This window comes from Balaenoptera acutorostrata, chromosome 15, assembly GCF_949987535.1.
Source record: "Balaenoptera acutorostrata chromosome 15, mBalAcu1.1, whole genome shotgun sequence".
NCBI classification, from domain to species: Eukaryota; Metazoa; Chordata; class Mammalia; order Artiodactyla; family Balaenopteridae; genus Balaenoptera; species Balaenoptera acutorostrata.
The window spans coordinates 60,529,609-60,546,221 of record NC_080078.1 but is presented as its reverse complement, the minus strand read 5'-3'; the positions used below and the strand labels follow the sequence as shown (position 1 = coordinate 60,546,221).

At 52.7% G+C, this 16,613-nt stretch overlaps 1 protein-coding gene across 1 annotated transcript in view; it reads left to right on the top strand.

Annotated features, from left to right (window-relative positions):
* STK35 (serine/threonine kinase 35) overlaps nucleotides 1-16,121 on the top strand; it is a 44,331-nt gene extending 28,210 nt beyond the window's left edge. Inside the window, exon 4 of the mRNA XM_057529402.1 lies at nucleotides 11,540-16,121. The gene's annotated coding sequence lies outside the window, so the exon portion shown is untranslated. The remainder of the gene's footprint in view (nucleotides 1-11,539) is intronic.
* Nucleotides 16,122-16,613: the final 492 nt, after the last annotated feature.

Sequence of the window (16,613 nt, the reverse complement as noted above, 5' to 3'; positions counted from 1 at the left end):
GCGTGACCTTGTTTGAGCCACGCCGTTCACAACCACAAGTTGTCCCATCCCCATATAGAGGAGCCACCTCTCCCCTTTAGCTCTGATAACTCCTTAGACACCTTCCTCCTGGCTAAGGGCCCAAGAGGGGAGGAGATCTCTCCCAGGAGCCCAGCCTCCCCCTGAGTCCTTTCTCTGCTAATCACAGCAGCTGCAGCTGAACCCCAATCTCTTTGGGGGCCAGTTGAAGCTGTTGGCAGCTTTCATTTCATCCCCACACTTAATAAGTTGAGGAAGGGAATTAGGGTATCCCCGCAGCTGACTGCCAATTACCAGGGCTGTTTCTGGAGACAAAAAGTTCCCCCTTAGTTTGTCTTGAGTGAGTTCCACCCATACCTGTTTACCAACTGACTTGGTTAAGGGAAACACCAACCCCTAGGCCCTGACAGGCTGGTGACTTCCCAAGGCCAAAAAGACCGGGTTTAATTGGATCTGCGTCCTCAGACGTAGATGGTGACTCAGCGTGCAGATCCCCAGAGACCTCCAAACCTCAGAATCTTAGGTCTTGCCCAATGATTCTTTTTTTTGTGCATTTGGCAAACTTTTAAATACTAGCATTGTGGGCAGCACGCTTCAGGGAATCGGAAGGTTTAAAACAATATCAAGCAAGTCAGCAATGGTGACACCACGGCCACTGCTAAAATATGACCGAGTCTCCTTATCTAGGAGCTTTGCAGTGACTGCTTGCTGCAGTTTGCATAGAACCAGTTGCTGCCCTTACTGAACTTGGGACGTTCTAGAGATAAAGCTGCCATGTGTTTGCATCCACACGCCATCCTGGCTTTAAGCTCTGCTCACTCCCTGTCTCCCAGTGAGCCATGCCCTGCTGTATCCTGGGCCTGCCGCTTGCAGCCATGAGAGCGTGTGTCCTCGTTGTGCTGCGTGGGCTGCAGGTTGGGCTCAGCTGACACACATAGAGCCCACCTCCTCTTGGTGACATTTGTGCACTTTAAGGGCGACTCAGGCTCTGCTTGAAAGCCTGTAGAAGAGGGACCTCACCATCCTGCTGTTCTGTTTGGAAGGGCCCTGGTGCAGGAGCTGGAGTCTCGCCCTCCCACCCTAACCCCCCGTCACAGCGCCCAGGCCTCTTTTGCCTGGGAAGCCCGCATAGCACTCCTGTGCTGCCTTCTGGTTAGGGTGTTTCCTCAATCGAGAAGGAGCCTACAAAGCTCGTCTTGATTCTCAGTACTCCTTGGGTCCTGAGAAGCTGGATGTTGAGGATGTTCCCCCAGAAAAATTCACGTGACTTACACACACTGAGATGCTTCCTGTGCCTTCAAGGCGATTGCTGTGTGTGCATCCTTGGAGTTAGAAGGACCCTGGGTAAAGGACCTCTCGTCCCAAGCCCCTCGGCACATGAAGAAACCAGGTCCCCAGAGGAGAGTGGGGAGAGCTCGATGAGACTGGAAGCTGGCTTTCCCACCTGTACTCTCACTACTGGGTGGGTCAGTGTCTCTTTAAAAAAAAAAATATATATATATATATATATATTTTTTTTTTTTTTTTTTGGCTGCATTGGGTCTTCGTTGCTGTGCGCAGGCTTTCTCTAGTTGTGGCGAGCGGGGGCTACTCTTTGTTGCAGTGGGCGGGCTTCTCATTGCAGTGGCTTCTCTTGCTGCGGAGCACGGCCTCTAGGTGCACGGGCTTCAGTAGTTGTGGCTCATGGGCTCAGTAGTTGTGACTCACAGGGTCTAGAGCGCGGGCTCAGTAGTTGTGGCGCACGGGCTTAGTTGCTCCACAGCACGTGGGATCTTCCCGGACCAGGGCTCGAACCCGTGTCCCCTGCATTGGCAGGCAGATTCTTAACCACTGCGCCACCAGGGAAGTCCCAGTGTCTCTTAATAGGCTGCCATGTGGGGGTACACTCCTCCAGTTGTGTTTGTACCGTCACAGCCTGGGTGATAGTGTGCCTTTCAGAGAACTCACTGGGCACTTGCTCTGGACGAGCATAGGTAGGTGAGGAGGATGTGAAAGATGGGAGGGGTGGCTTCTTAGGCAAAGGACAAGTCCTCTGGCTGCGCAAGGGCAGGTGCTTAGTTCCTCATGGGGCTGCCCTGTCCTACCGCCTGTTTCCATAGTCCATGTCCTTCCATTGTGGAGAATGGGAGGCCGCCAGGTATGAACGCCACCACCTCTTGAGCCACTTGTCAGCTAAGGAGAGTTGTTGGACATTTCTGCCATTTTGCAGATGGCTGGGCGTGGAAGGAGGCCACAGTGGTTCTTTAAGATCTGGGAAGTCCAAAGAGTTGAGGCCAAACCCAAGTCTTCCAGTCCTCATTAACCTCCTACTGTGACTGACTGGGGACATTCTCTGAAGCCAGGCCGGCTCCAGCTAGCTGCAGCTGGGTTTCAAGCTCCCTCTCCAGATGAAACAGTCTGTGTTTGCAGACAGTGGGCTGTGTCCTTCCCCTGTGAGGGCCGGCCTCCTGTGGGGAAGTGGGTGCGGGGGAAGTAGTGGAGGAGCCTCCTGGTTCTGTCACTGATAGGCTGTGTTGTGTCAGGAAAACCCTTCCTCCCCGTGTGCCCATTTCGTCCGCTGGGCTCTGAGGGTGGGGTGGGGACACAGTGGAGCGCGGGAGAAAAATAGCGCCAGTGAAACCCCAGCCGCTCCCTTCGCAGCCACTGGGGGCTGGGGAGGCGGCCGACCTCCTGGGGTGGGGTGAGCATCCCTCTGTGCACCTGGCTTGTTGGGATGTTTGGTAGGAACTTAACCAAAGGCAGGGGTTTTATAGCCATATTTTTATGTTAAACTCCTGTCGTGCTGAACGAATGATTCCGTGAAGTTTGTGAATTAACTTTTTATTGCCATATGCTAACTCCCAATTCCTATCAGTCACCCAGTATTCGAGCTCCTTCTGTGCTTGGCAACCTGAGAGTCTTCAGAGGAGCAGAGGCTTGTCCCTGTCCCCCAGGAAGCTTGTAGTCAGGGGGTGGTGAGAGGACGCGCAGCATGGTTAGTGGGGGTCTGCGGTCTTCCTGTGCCTACTCACCAGAGAATAGAGAAGAGTCCCTACCGCGGCTGGGCCCCTGGGAGTGCTTCCTGGAGGAGGCGTGCACCATCTGAGCTGACAGCAAGGGGAAGGGGGGTGCAGCCAGACTCGCAGTTCCTGAGGCCCGAAGCAGAAAGGACACTGTCTCCTCCAGAGAAGACTAACATGAAGCCAGTTTATCTTGTCTGGAATTTTTGCCTGAGCGAATGACTTTTGTGAGGTTTTTGGTTTGGGGGATGTGATTTAAGGCTGCCATCGTAGCTTGATCAAGTACCTCCTGCGTATCTCACTGAGACCGTCACAAAGACCGTCACTGGGCTTCACACCCTGCAAGGTAGACATTTCCACATTGTAGGTCAAGAAAACAGACTTGATAAAGATGAGAGCTAGTAATTGGCTGAGCTGGGGTTTAAACCTTAGATCTTCCTACTCCAAAGCCCAAGCCCTTGACAGAGCACCACACTACCTGTGCTCTTTGAATGGTACTCCCGCCACATTGGGGACCTGCTCCTGGACTTCTGCCCTGTTTTGGTCCCCTGGTCAGGACTCAGAGACCGCAAACACAGCATGACGGCCTTCCAGGTTGTTGTCCATATCTGCTGTGAAGCTCCTGCTGGGTAAGCTTCGGTGCTCTCTGACCTCACATCCCTTTCCCTAACGCCATTCCCCTTCGGTAGACCTGGAGACTGAAGACACCATTATCCCATTTATAATGTCTACTTCATTTTCTTTTACCCTGACGACAGGACCTCGTATGCTGTGCCATGAGCCGCCCACAGCACAGTCGTCCCTGGTTTTGCCCTACTGTGAGCACCACTGTTGCTTCGCTGAGCCTTAGAGGAATGATGCACCACGCTTGGCTCCCTGGCCTCAGTCCCTCTGACAGATTAGAACAGACAGTAGTGCCGGAGCCGCTGATCCCCCCAGGGTGGTATGTTGATATCTGAGTATGAAAAGCCAGCTGTCTGGTGTATGAAACAAATGAAAAATGACTCATTTTGAAGCTAATCTTGCTTGGAAGGAGAGGCCTGCCCTCTGTGACCCTGAGATTACCTTGCCTCTGGGCTTCTCCAGCATGATATGCTGAAAATAAATAACCTGAGCCTCAGTTTGCTCATCTGTAAAATGGGGATAATTCCTACATGGTCCTTTGCCTGGACAAAGGAGGCTTTGCATATCAGGCCTTGCATAGTGTCTAGTTTATCACAGGCGTCATTAACTACAGTGATAAGACCAGGCTGGATGTTAGGGGAGCTTAGGTAAGGGTGAGTTCTTGGCTTCACCCCCAGTAAACCACAACTTGAGTATGCCAGTCAGATGACTTTCTTTCCTGTTAAATAGGTGAGAGGCAGAGAGGAATAGAGAAAACTAGACTTTAGATTTGAATCCCAGTTAACCGTTTACTACCTATTTAACCTTTTGCAATTTGCTAAGTAACTTCTGAGACTAAAATTCCTCATCCGTGGGGAGAGCCTTTTTCGTGGATAGACGTGTCTGTATAAAGTAAAGAGAGTATTGTGAGGACTCTTGCTTAGCGTCCCTGCTTACCCTAGCACAGAGCAGAAACTCGAGTGCCACCCTGAAGCCTGCAGGCTGCTGCAGGAGCCCTCCTGAGGAGCACCAGTGGTCATCTGGGGAACTGGCCCACCCTTCGAACAAGTAGCTGTGACACTTTTGTGCGAAGCCACAGAAAATTGGTCCTCCCAAACAGCCAGGTGGTATTTCTGATTTCTAGGTCCCTGGACTTCAAAAATCCACCTTTAGGGGACTTCCCTGGCAGTCCAGTGGTTAAGACTTCGCCTTCCAATGTCCCACATGCCTCGCGGCCAAAATACCAAAACATAAAACAGAAGCAATATTGTAACAAATTCAATAAGGATTTTAAAACTGGTCCACATCAAAAAAAAAAAAAAAAATCCACCTTTAGGCCTGAGCAGGTCCAAAGGTGCTGAGGATACTTTTGCTACCATCTGGCTGTCCTTGGGGCATTATGGTAAAGGTGTGGCAGTGGAGAGCTACCCTTCCCTTCCCCCTCCACCATCACCTTCACTGCCCTCATTCTTAAATCTCCCATTTTGAAAACACAGGAGAGAAAGTTCCTGACTTAAACTTTGACTCCGGATAAGTTATACATAGTTGAGTGTGTGACCCCCTAGAAACCAAAAAAGACCATCAACATAACTAATAACAAGGTAGAGCTCCCTGACTGCCCCACTGCTGGGGATCCTCACTCCTTACCGCTGACCCCAGAGCGGAAATAGCAGCATCCCCATTTGCTAGGAAGGAAAAGGAGGCTCAGATAATGTAAACTGCTAGTGAGTGGCAGAGCTCAAATTTGAACCCAGGACTGTTCACCACAGCCTGCGCTGCTTCCCTGATAGAGCACTGGAGTAAAAGTGCGGAGCTAAAGCTTAGCTGTGGGACTTCCCTGGTGGCGCAGTGGTTAAGAATCCGCCTGCCAGTGCAGGGGACACAGGTTCGAGCCCTGGTCCGGGAACATCTCACATGCTGCGGAGCAACTAAGCCCATGTGCCACAACTACTGAGCCTGTGCTCTAGAGCCCGTGAGCCACAACTACTGAGCCCGTGTGCCACAACTACTGAAGCCCACATGTCTAGAGCCCATGCTCCACAACAAAAGAAGCCACCTCAATGAGAAGCCCACTCACCGCAACGAAGAGTAGCCCCTGCTCGCCGCAATTAGAGAAAGCCTGTGCACAGCAACGAGGACCCAATGCAGCCAAAAATAAATAACTTAAAAAAAAATAAAATAAACAAAGCTTAGCTGTGGCTCCCAGAGATTTTTAAATCCTGTGGTTGCCAAACTTACACATTTTGAAGGACAGTACAATTTAAAAGCCAGGGGGTGGGGGTAGGAGATGGAAGACCAGTTTTTTAAAGCACTCCCATATACTTTCATCGTCATTTCATCAAAGAAATGACATTTTGACCAAGGTAGGAAGGCCATACTTTTAGAATAAAGGGTAATCTTTTGTTCACCCAGCCATTCCCAGTCTGCGAGCTGAAGACTAGGGGAGGGAGTTGGCCGTGGGAGCCCATTGGGTCCCCAGCCCCATGGCTGCCTGCTCCCACCTCAGTTTTCCCCAGCTTCTGTTCTCCAACATGCTGATGGCCTTAATGGGAGCAGTTTGGTTCCTCAGTCTCCTTGGACAGAAGGGACAACTGCTTGGCTGGCAGAGGAACTTGCCAGAAGGCTGCTCACCGCCTGGTTGGCACCGCATCCCCCTTTGTGCTCTGGACCCCAGACCCCTGCAGAGGTACCTCAGCCAAGCCTTCCGGAAGCCTTTTCTGAGGGAATCTATTTATAGGTGAAGGGACTAAATGGGTTTTAAACTCCTCTTAAGCTCTTTTTGTCTCTCTAGGAAGGGATTTTACATTACAAAGTTACATGTTAAAAGCAGGAGCTTTGGAGTGAGTCAGACCTAGGTTCAACCCTTTTCTCTACCACTTACTAGCCATGCAGATCTTGTCTCTGAACTTTAATTTCCTCATCTCTAGAACTGGGGCAACAGCAGCTCCTACCTAGTAGGGTGGTTGAGTGAGATGAGGCAATAGATGTAAAACACTTGGGTCCATGACACAGCCCACAACTACTGAGCCCGCATGCCGCAACTACTGAAGCCCATGCGCCTAGAGCCTATGCTCCTCAACAAGAGAAGTCACTGCAATGAGAAGCCCGTGCACCACAATGAAGAGTAGCCCCCGCTTGCCACAACTAGAGAAAGCCTGCGCACAGCAGCGAAGACCCAATGCAGCCAAAAATAAATAAAAATATATATATATATATTTTAAAAAAGAGACACTGACCCGCCCAGTGGTGAGAGTACAGGTGGGAAAGCCAGCTTCCAGTCTTATCGAGCTCTCCCCACTCTTCTCTGGGGACCTGGTTTCTTCATGTGCTGAGGGGCTTGGGACGAGAGGTCCTTAACCCAGGGTCCTTCTAACTCCAAGGATGCACACACAGCAATCCCCTTGAAGGCACAGGAAGCATCTCAGTGTGTGTAAGTCACGTGAATTTTTCTGGGGGAATATCCTCAACATCCAGCTTCTCAGGACCCAAGGAGTACTGAGAATCAAGACGAGCTTTGTAGGCTCCTTCTCGATTGAGGAAACACCCTAACCAGAAGGCAGCACAGGAGTGCTATGCGGGCTTCCCAGGCAAAAGAGGCCTGGGCGCTGTGACAGGGAGGTTAGGGTGGGAGGGCGAGACTCCAGCTCCTGCACCAGAGCCCTTCCAAACAGAACAGCAGGATGGTGAGGTCCCTCTTCTACAGGCTTTCAAGCAGAGCCTGAGTCGCCCTTAAAGTGGACGAATGTCACCAAGAGGAGGTGGGCTCTATGTGTGTCAGCTGAGCCCAACCTGCAGCCCACGCAGCACAACGAGGACACACGCTCTCATGGCTACAAGCGGCAGGCCCAGGATACAGCAGGGCATGGCTCACTGGGAGGCAATGGATAAAGGTAGGACACTTTTATATGTAACAACTTGGTAAGGCTGTCAGCCCTCCTACACAGCCTTATCAAGTTGTTACATATAAAAGTGTCCTACCTTTATCCATTGTAGAACATGCCTGCACATATTCAATGCTGAGTAAGTGATTGCTGTTACGATCATCATAGAGAAATAAGGAGCTCGGATGTACTGAGGGAACTTAGTCCGAGAGCTGAAATAAGAAAGGGAAGCATTTGCCAGCACCTTCCTGGACACCTTTCCCCCAGGAGACCATCTCAAATGCAGGCTGTTAGAGCCACTGGCGGAGCCGGCTCTGGAAGCACTAAATGGAGGCTCGTAGTAGAAAGGCTGTGGGCGGTGAGGCTGGAGAAGATGGGGCTGAGTGCCGGTCCTGCTGCTCTGATGTGGGGCAAGTGGCCCCATCTCTGGGCCTGTTCCCTTGTTAACTCCTCACTGGATGAGCTCGTCAGGCAGGTGAGAGATGGGAGTGCACTACAGATGTCACCTGCAGGTTAACCACATCACTGTTTTTCATTGTGCTCAGAGGGGTGGCTTTGCCCTCTAGGAGGGCTCTGTGGTCAGAAGTCAGCGTTCCAACTGAAAGGAACATGGCAAGTCCTGGCTGAAGCTGGCAGTCAGGCAGTCGAGCCACAGCCCAGGCAGTCGGAGTGGAGGTGTGGCAACTACTAGGATGAAGGGCAAGGGCCCGCTGGGCTGGGACCCAAACCATTCATTGTCCCAGCAGGTGCCTGAGAGGGCCTGCTGCTGCTTTACCCCAGAACCACGTGGTCTGAGCCCTTCCTACCGGGGGCTGTAGAAAGCCCCACCCTGCCCGCCCACCCCTCACCCCCCTTTCCAGGGAGGTCGCAGCTGTTGGCTCCCTGGGGGAAGGTGCACCTTCTCTAATGGAAGACGGGAAAGGAATGCAAAGCCAGGGTTCTCTCTGTGGAAGAAAGAGCCCTATTTCTCTTGTCCCTGCGCACGGGGCAGAAGGAGGCAAACCTATGGACTATCCTGAGGCGTCCTACCAGGAGGGCCAGAGCCAGTGCCAAAGCTGGAGGGAGGGAGTGTGGAGGAGCCTGTGGGAAATGTCAGCCACTTCCTGGCAGGGGAGCCGGGGTTAGAGCGGTCATGACGCTGGTGTCTCAGGCACTCTCGCAGTGCTGGGTGCTTGGTGTGACCTTCTGCAGGCACGGTGTGTTCTGCTAGTTTATTATGTAAAGGAGACTTCTGCCTCCCTGCCGACACTGCTTTTCCGCTGCCATGCGTCACCTTCCTGCTGTGATGGTCATCCGTTTGAGGTTGTCCTCAGCTTGGGTCCAACCAGGGGAGGTAGGAAAGCAGTGTTAAACAGGTCATAACTGGTTCCAAAGATTATCTTAGCAAATCACACATGACCATACAACTTCCCGGGCCTTTCTTGTATCTCACAAGGACTTAGCGTCTTAGATGGTGAGGTTCCCCCAAGCCCTCTCTCCCCCAATCTTCTGGTTGCTCTGCTGAATAAAGCTAGGTTTGAGGTGGCTGCTGGACCATCCCAGGATGTGCTCATGACGATTGTATTTTTCCAAGTCAAAACTGGCATATAGGACCCACCAGTGGATGTTTGTTGAGGGGAATTAACAGGCAGGGAAACAGAAGCAGTAGAATAAAAGGCTGGGCCTGAGAAAGGCAGTCTCTCCTTTCCAGATCAAATACTTTTCCAGTGCCTGCATCCTCCATCCCCACTTGATTCCACACATGGACCCTGAGTCACCCCTCACCTGTGCAGTGGAGGAAGGAATCACACAGTCTAGCCTCTCGTCTGACAGGTGTGGAAGATTCTCCACTGTCCACTGTGTATGGAAGAGCCCAAAGAAGAGACTGGGTCTGGTCTCTGGGACCTCTCGCTACTCCAGGGACCTTTCTCATGGGGCTGCCAGCTTTCTTTATTCATTAAAGTACACTTTTTTTCCCATTAAAAAGTGAAGTGTGACAGTGTGATGTGTACTCAGTATTAAAAATACAGAGGGAGAGTGGAGGAAGAGGAAAATCCACCCATGACAAGTACAACATTTTGATGTATTTTCTTGCCAGATTTCCTATACTTGGAGGTCTTTATTTTTTACATAGTTATGGTCATATGTCACAGAACTTCATAGCCTGCTTTTTTCCACTTAACCCATGGAAATGCTTCTGCCATACTGTTGTTCAAAATGCCACACAGCTTTCTCATTTCCTCTGTAATGTATCATTGAGTAGATGGGTCATTTGCTTCAATCTCTCATTTTTGGATTTGCGATTATTACCTCAAATTAAATACTACTTCAGTGGACATCTTTATTCATAAAGTCCTTTTCATATTTAGGATAATCAGACTAGATTTCCAGAAGTGTAATTATAGGGTCTAAATACATTTGAAGCTCTGAAAACATTGCCAAATTGCTTTCTAGAAGGCTTTGTCATACTCCTCCAGTGGAGTGCGTGTCCTTGCCGTGGAACCTTCGCCCGGCTGGAAGCAGTTTGGATGGTTCACTGGCTGAGGACCGTGGCCTCTTAAGCCTGACACATTCATAATTTCTGGTTGGGGACAAATGGCTGGGAGAGGATGGGATGTCGAGGAGTTGGATCCTGCCGTGGGCCAGGTACTTCACAGTCGGTATTCCACTCAAACCTCAAAAACGAGCCCCCATTTCTCAGAGGAAGAAACGAAGGCTGACCGGGAGAAGTAAAACTGTCCAATATTGCAGTACCCTGCTGCCTCTCGTGAGGACTAGCCAGGCATCTCCCTGGGACCTGAGGATGACAGGCCAGTGTGATATGACTGTACAGGCGGCAGGCAATGGTGGGGAGGATGCAGGGCTGGGAGGGCATACCTGTCAGGCTGCAGCGAGCTTACTGAGCCTTGAAGCCAGTGGGGGGATTTCACACACACCGAGTAAGACTGTCTGATTCAGTCATTCAGGGTGAGAGTGGGCACTTGGAAACTCTGATGAGACCATGGGTCGCCACGGAGCATTGCTGCCCTGGGTGGCCCGCCTGCCCAGTATTAGGGCTATACTTAGCTCTAATCAGACTCAGACTGGGAAAGTTGGGCTGGGCAGGGTGGGGGCTGGCCCAGGGCTAATCTCTGCGGGTTCTTGTATTCTAGGCCTCCATTAGAACAGGTCCCTGAAAGGCTGGCCGCCGGTCTCGTTCTGAGGCCTGGCACCAAGGCCATTCCCAAATAATAGCTAATAACAATACAGCCAGGCACTGTTGTAAGTTTTCCATGTATTAGTTCATTTGGTCCTTGTAATAACCTGTGATGTGGTACAGGTGACAAGACCAAAGAACCAGAGGACTCAAATTTGCCCACAGTCCAGTGGCAGAGACTGTGGACTGGACCACAGTTCTGGCTGCAGCCTCCTTCCTAAGCACGGCAGTGTCCTGCAGCATGGGGCCCAGCAGGCGGCTCGGAGACCAACACTACCCCTGCCTGTGGGACTCTGGTCCCTCTATGACCTGGGTGGGTAGCCTGGTGCAGGTTCTCAGAGGCCAGAGCCGCACTTTTCTTGTCTCTGAAATGGGGTAAGAGGGTTGCTGTGAACTTCCAGTGCAGCATGATTGGTCACAGAGGGTAGGGGGCGGGGGATGAGGGAACTCGGGCTGCCAAGGCTGCGGGGACAGAAGGCTTGGGTCCTGTGACATCTTTCTCCTAACAGTGCGGGGAAGCCAGGACAGAGGGATGGGGTTTTTGCTCGGGTTTGTGGCTGGGGCCAGCGTGCCTGGGTTTCCAGCTGGAGTCTACCCCTCCAATGATGTGACTTGGGGCGTGGTGCTTAAGCTGCACCACAGTTCATCTGAAAAGGGGGATAACGTGTCCACGGCGTGGTGGTTGTAGTGAGGATGGATTCACTCCATAGAGAGTGTTTAGAAACCAACTCCCCCGGCTCCCAGCACGGCACGGCTCCTGAGTTCATCTGGGTTGGGTGCTGGCACCTAGTGGGGGATCTGGAGCTTGGAGGTGCCCCATGCCCACTGACCCACGTCCACTCTCCCTGCCTTCTGTCTTTCAGGTTGATCCTCGGGACCCACAGTCTCATCATGTCTCGCACAGAGGACGGCAGAGGGTACAGGCGGTGGCTTGGCCGGTTGGCGATCTCCCAACAGCTGGATCTCCAGCAATGTGAAGCTTTTGTTTGGGTTTTCCCCCTCCTTTTAGTTTTGCTTAATTTTTTTATTTTCTGTCTTCCTTCCACCGCCCCCCCCTTTTTTTTTTTAATTTCAACGATTAAGACTTCAGAAGAACAGGAAGCTATGCTGTGGACAGGCACCAATTTCTTTAAAGAAACTCAATATGGACAAAGTATATGTATAAATTTCATTTTTAATTTTTATAAGGGGTTAGGGAGCTATTTTGTTTTTGTCCTTTATTTTTCCTGTCTTCTTTCTTTTACCCATCTCTTAGTTCTGCTTATAACACCTCACTTCTCCAGAGAAGGCCTGCCCCTCCATGGAGAATTTGGGGATTTCTCCTGGAATGGGGGGCATGAAGCCAGAAGGAGGCCTCTGTGCTGCCTCCCCACCAGGTGCAGGAACTGCTGGACTCCCTGGTGGCCTGCTCCTGGCTGGCCCTTGGGCCTTGGAGATGATCAGAGGCCAAGAACCACCTGGAAGGGGAGGACCAGGGCTTGGCCAGGAGAACTCGAGAAAGAAGATCTGTATTTTGGGTATGTCCTCTTGAAGCAGTTGGAAGCCCAGGGCCACACCAGGACTTACAGAGGGAATCCATTCCCTCTACTGCCCTTTAAAACCAGGAGTTCTGAGGGGGGAAGGGACAGAGGGTGATCATCTCGTACTGCCTGGCGTTTGAACGGCCAGCCTACCCCAGCTCTACAAGCCTACCTTTCTGTTAGTGATCTTCCTCCCAGAGGATGATTCCCAGAAAAAACTGTGTGCCAAACCTCTGCCTGGGACACAGCTGGGTCTTCGACAGGCATCTGTCACTCCTGTGAGCTCAGCTCCCGTCACCTCCTGCCTCCTGGATCGTCGTCTTCCCAGATGTACCCACCAGATGTCCAGGTCGTCAGACACCGCCTGAGTCCCCACGACCCAGTTGTGACCATTGCCATAAGAACAGGGTGTCCTGAACCAGCTGCCGCTATCATCTCCTCACAGTGAGGGGTGTGCCCTGTGTGCCGGCCCCATGGTGTCACATATGGTGACAGTGCCGAGCATCATGTCCCTCACTGCAGGGACTTACTGTTAGGGGCTACCCTCAGTGGAAATGTGTCTGATGGGAAAGGATGGACCTGGCTGACGGGGTGGACCGTGGCCATTAGGTGCCTGTGGGCTTGTCGGCTGTGACCCTGTGACCCCACCTCCAGTGTCTGTCTGTAGCCTTTCTTCCACTCTCCAACGACTCTCGCAACCTCCCTACTCCTGGGCTTCTGAAGTGGGGTGTCCTCTCCCCTTGCCAGGAGAAGGAGAGCTGTCCCAGTTGCCCCTCACCTGGCTTCTCACCCCATTACAGCAAAGCAAGGAAGGGAAAAGGAATTCTTCTTTTGTGTTTAGTTGTTTTTGTTTGTTTTCTCTAAACCAGCATAGGATGGATAGGAGAGATGTTGGAGGGCATTTAAGTTGGTATGTGACCAAGGAGGGCTTCCCCCCGGAGCCGCAGCCCTTCGGCCCTGGGAGTTTGGGAGAGACCAGCACAGCATCAGCCCAGACTTGCAAACTCAGCAATATGTTTGCTCACATTCTTTCCGCCTTTTCTCAAGTCCTCTTCCTCCTCCTGGGCAGATGGCTAGCTGTGGTTAGCAGGATCCAGCAGGGCAGCAGGAGGTGACCAGGCCCCTCCCTCCCCTCCCTCAGCTGAAATTCTTTGTCATCACCTGTCTCTTCCCTCTGAATTCTCAGACAACCTAGAGTCTACTCTGAGCTGCAGCTGGGAGAGCACATCCCCTAACTGCAGTGTGCACCCCTTCTCTGCCCCACCTCCCCGCCTTCCCTTGGGGGCAGCTGTCTGTCTGTCCATGAGCACATGGGAAAAACAGTCCCCGGACTTGGCACCCTCACCTGTCCCTGGCCGCAGCCCACACTCTGAAGTCCTAGTGAGGGTTCAAGCCTAACAGGTTATTTACCTTTTGCTTATCCTTCCCTTCCGCCCTCCCCAGGTCTCTTAGCTCTGACTAAGGTCTTGGAGCTGTAGGTCACAGGTGGCCATACCTTTCGGGTGAGGTGGGCAGCCTCGGTCGGGGTAGCCAGCCTCCACGTACCCTTGTCTTGCAGGACGCCCAGCCCGTCCTTGCTTGGTGGCAAGACCTCCTTCCCTAGCTCCTGAGGCCCGGCTTGTTAGCCCCAAGTGCCTGTCTCTCTTCTCCCTCCCCTGTTCTCCACTCATCCACCTCGGACACCCAGCAGCCGGGTGGAAGTCAGCCCGAAGTCAAGGCTGGCTCTGCCCAGTCGGCAGACTAGCCTCGGTTAGGCCCAGGTAGCCGTCCTCTCCCTTAGCCACTCTTCATCTCTTCCCATTGGAGTCAGCCTTGTCGTCTCTTCCTGCCTTTTACCTGGGTCTCGGGCCTGGCAGCCGCTCTGGGGATCATCATCTCAGCGCCACCAATTTGTTAGTCCTGTCCAAGTTCTAGGAGTTTCCAACCCTTAAAATAGCAGTCAGTTATTCTTGTCTCCTGGGATCTGTGAAAAGGATAGCCTTTGGAGGGAGGATCTGGGCCTCAGCCCTACGGATCTGAGCTCCATCCCCCCTCAGTGAGAGGAATCAGCAAGACAGATCATAGTGCCTTATTCCATTGCCCTCCCCGCCCGACCGCCTGGCTCAGTTGGCAGTACAAGGCTTCTTTCTCCCTCTTGGTGTTCATCTGCCACTTAAACTCTCACCCCCTGCCCACAGTTAGCCTCGTGGGAGGATGAACGCCCCAGTCTTCGCCCCATCCCTTCCTAAGAGCTGCAGCCAGGCACGTGACCCCCAGCCACCACAGGGCGCTCACTAGCAGCTTCTGCTGGGGACAGGGCCGTGCTGCGGACAGGTGCACTCTCGGCCACCTCCTCCCCAGCAGGTCCCGCCTCTTACCTCCAGCCGGGAGGACGCAGTCTCTTCCTCGGAGACCAGCTCCATCTGACCCCCTCCTGGACACCGGGGCTAAGGTCGCAGGCCTTAGCACCCTCTCATCCCAGAGGTACTGGGACAAGAGAATGGAATTCTTTCCTCTCACCCACGTGTGGTTCATGCCCCCATGGCTGCCTTCCTGAGGGAGTGTATTAAATGTTTACTTAAGAAATACCGTGTTTACAGCTGGAGGAGAAACGTGCCCCATGCTGGGTGGAGATTTGACCCTCTGGACGGCGCCTGGCTCCTTTATGGCACTGCCAGTGGTGACCCCAGAGCGAATGAAGGCAGGGGGCCGGGGCACAGGCCCTGCACCCCCTCTGCCCCCGACCCTGCGGTGCTAAGACCACTCACCACCTTCCTCACAGCCTTCATTCCCCGCCTCTCATTCTCTTCCTCCAGGATCTCGCTCCTTAACATATCAGTTATCTCCTAGAAAACCAGTGTTTGGAGCAATAAGATAATTTTTTTTTGCTTGAGTCTTTTTCTAAGAAAAGGAAAAGAGCGGGCACTGTGGGAATCTTTCTTTTCCTGCTGTTGGCTGTTTACCTTTTTAGAAGACAGATCTTACTTGGGTGGATGTCTGGGTTTCAGCCTTAGGAAGCTTGGAGGGGTAGGAGTCGGGCCTCCACCCCTAACCCTCTGCTCCGCCACCCGGGCTCCCAGCCCTACCCACCAAGTGCGCCACCCACCTTTGCTCCTCGTGTGCCGCTCCCTCCCTGCCCATCTTGGGGGCACTGGTGGCTCTGCCTCTAAGTGGGGCTCTGGTTCTTGCTCCTTCCCTCTCCTGGGCCTGTCTGGGGGCCCAGCTGCTGGAGTCTCCTAGGCCCTGGCGACCTGAGAAGAGCTTACCCTGCTCCGCTCTCCAGGCCCCAGGCTTGGGGCTGAGGCACAGCCTTCGGGACAGTGCGGGCCGTCTCTGATCCTGCCGTGCCAGGCTTAGATGGCCGGGGCTCCTGTCTGGAGAGATGCCCTGGGAGGCGGGGGACCAGGATGTGCTGTGAGGTTGGCTGATATCAGCATCCATGGCCGAGGGATGAGTCCACTGCCAGCAGCTCCAGGAGTCCTTAGACTGGGGGTAACGGGAAGGAGGCCCCCGCGTCTTTTTCCCTGAGAGGCCACAGGAGGAAGGGAGTTCATTTAGGGACATTTTAAAGAAATCTTTTTGTGTACCAGGCGCCTCTTTCCATCAGAGCAGGGGAGAATGTTGCTGCAATGATTCATATTCATGTGGGGCCGACTTGGGTGTGAGGGAGGGTTTAACCCAGGCACAAGGTTAGTTTCAAAGACTAGTTAATAAATCTATTTTCTTTATTTTCTTTTTTTGCACAGAAGCTGGTAATCTAGGACCTACGTGTGAACAACTTTATATATGAATATTTTTTGTACTTGGTTTACTTGGGTTGGTATGATACATTATATTTAAGTTCCTTGAACACTGTGGATCCCCCTAATGTGTATGAATGACTGAGGCTTTGTAAATTAAGGGACGTTTGTGTGAATAAAGTTATTTGATGGGGTCAAAGAAGCCATACGTGATTTGAAAAGAAGTGCTCTGTGGTTTTGTCGCCTCCTGTTTGGAGGAGCTTGTCTGGGTCCTGGTGGGGTGAGCGGCAGGAGAAGAGGACACTCGGCTGCTTGATGGGAAGACGCCTGGTGGCCTTGGGTAGTCCTCCCCCTCCACACCTGGGACAGGAAGCCACACCAGGCCTGGTCTGCTCTCCCCAGGGGCCCAGGGCCCAGCCAGCATTGCCAGCCCCCCAGACATCCAAAGGCCCTTCCAGCCCCAGCTCTGTGCTTCTGCAAGTTCTGCCCTCAGGGATTTTTAATGTAGAGATGAGAGGAGTCTCCCAACCATGGCAGCAAGGGGAAGGAGACATTTTTGGAAAGCTCAGCTGGGAGACAGGCTCTCAAAGGAGCTGGGCGAAACAGCTCTGTGGGTGAGGGGGTAGCACCCGTGTCCGGGGACCAGTGATTGGCTGGGGGGGGTGGGGGAGGGGACGCAGGGCAGAGCACATAGCCCA